The sequence below is a fragment of the Crinia signifera genome, chromosome 6, assembly GCF_055691185.1.
Source record: "Crinia signifera chromosome 6, ASM5569118v1, whole genome shotgun sequence".
Classification (NCBI taxonomy): domain Eukaryota; kingdom Metazoa; phylum Chordata; class Amphibia; order Anura; family Myobatrachidae; genus Crinia; species Crinia signifera.
The window spans coordinates 123,996,910-123,999,409 of NC_139222.1; positions in this window are offsets into that span (position 1 = coordinate 123,996,910).

Sequence of the window (2,500 nt, forward strand, 5' to 3'; positions counted from 1 at the left end):
CCACCATATGGTTGAAAATGTCCTAAATACTCATAAGTAATTACAAACTAATTGTGCAAAATGGCAAGAGCAAAATTCAATTGATGCTTTGAAATCAAGCATTTAACATCAATCATGGGCTCTAAAAGGCAGCTAAATGCTGGGCTCGTCCAGGATTTGAACCCGGGACCTCTCGCACCCTAAGCGAGAATCATACCCCTAGACCAACGAGCCACCCCTGAAAACTTCTCACGTCAGAATAATTTTTTTTTTTTAAGTGAAACTCATATTATTTATGTAATAATTAAAAGAGCTGGATAAAATATTTGATGTATATTGTTGTATTATGTTACTGAGATAATGGGGAATGTGTTTTTTTTACCCAAAGTACCACCATATGGTTGAAAATATACTACATACTCCTAAGTAATTACAAACTAATTGTGTAAAATGGCAAGAGCAAAATTCAATTGATGCTTTGAAATCAAGCATTTAACATCAATCATGGGCTCTAAAAGGCAGCTAAATGCTGGGCTCGTCCAGGATTTGAACCTGGGACCTCTCGCACCGAAAGCGAGAATCATACCCCTAGACCAGGGGTAGGCAAGTAATTTTTGATGGAGTCCGGAAGTTTGAAATAATTTTGGTCGAGGTCCAAAAAATGATGCCAATACGGGCACAATGCTGGCAATACAGGGGCAATGCTGGCAATACGGGGACAATGCTGCCAATACGGGGACAATGCTGCCAATACGGGGACAATGCTGCCAATACAATGACAATGCTGGCAATACGGGCACAATGCTGCCAATACAATGACAATGCTGGCAATACGGGGACAATGCTGGCAATACGGGGACAATGCTGGCAATACGGGGACAATGCTGGCAATACGGGGACAATGCTGGCAATACAAGGAAAATGCTGGTAATACGGGCACAATGCTGGAAATACAAGGACAATGCTGGTAATACGGGCACAATGCTGGCAATACGGGGACAATGCTGGCAATACAAGGACAATGCTGCCAATACAAGGACAATGCTGCCAATACAAGGACAATGCTGCCAATACAAGGACAATGCTGCCAATACAAGGACAATGCTGGCAATACAAGGACAATGCTGGCAATATGGGCACAATGCTGGCAATACAAGGACAATGCTGGCAATACGGGCACAATGCTGGCAATACAGGCACAATGCTGGAAATACAAGGACAATGCTGGAAATACAAGGACAATGCTGGCAATACGGGCACAATGCTGGCAATATGGGCACAATGCTGGCAATACGGGGACACTGCTGGCAATACAAGGACAATGCTGGCAATACAAGGACAATGCTGGCAATACAAGGACAATGCTGCCAATACAAGGACAAAAGGCTGGCAATATGTGTACAATGCTGGCAATATGGGCACAATGCTGCCAATACAGGCACAATGCTGGCAATACAAGGACAATGCTGGCAATACAAGGACAATGCTGGCAATACAAGGACAATGCTGCCAATACAAGGACAATGCTGCCAATACGGGGACAATGCTGTCAATACGGGGACAATGCTGCAAATACAATGACAATGCTGGCAATACGGGCACAATGCTGCCCATACGGGCACAATGCTGCCAATACAATGACAATGCTGGCAATACGGGGACAATGCTGGTAATACGGGCACAATGCTGGCAATACGGGGACAATGCTGGCAATACAAGGACAATGCTGGCAATATGGGCACAATGCTGGCAATATGGGCACAATGCTGGCAATATGGGCACAATGCTGGCAATATGGGCACAATGCTGGCAATATGGGCACAATGCTGGCAATACGGGCACAATGCTGGCAATACGGGCACAATGCTGGCAATACAAGGACAATGCTGGCAATATGGGCACAATGCTGCCAATACAAGGACAATGCTGGCAATACGGGCACAATGCTGGCAATACGGGCACAATGCTGGCAATACAAGGACAATGCTGGCAATATGGGCACAATGCTGCCAATACAAGGACAATGCTGGCAATATGGGCACAATGCTGGCAATATGGGCAGAATGCTGGAAATACAAGAACAATGCTGGCAATACGGGGACAATGCTGGCAATACAAGGACAATGCTGGCAATATGGGCAAAATGCTGGCAATACGGGCACAATGCTGGCAATACGGGCACAATGCTGGCAATACGGGCACAATGCTGGCACTATGAGCACAATGCTGGCAATACAAGGACAATGCTGGCAATATAGGCACAATGCTGCCAATACAAGGACAATGCTGGCAATATGGGCACAATGCTGGCAATATGGGCACAATGCTGGCAATACAAGAACAATGCTGGCAATATGGGCACAATGCTGGCAATACGGGCACGATGCTGGCAATACGGGCACGATGCTGGCAATACGGGCACGATGCTGGCAATACAAGGACAATACACTGTATTGCCAGCATTGTCCCTGTACTGGCAGCATTGTCCCTGTATTGAAAACAGGGACAATGCTGGCAATAC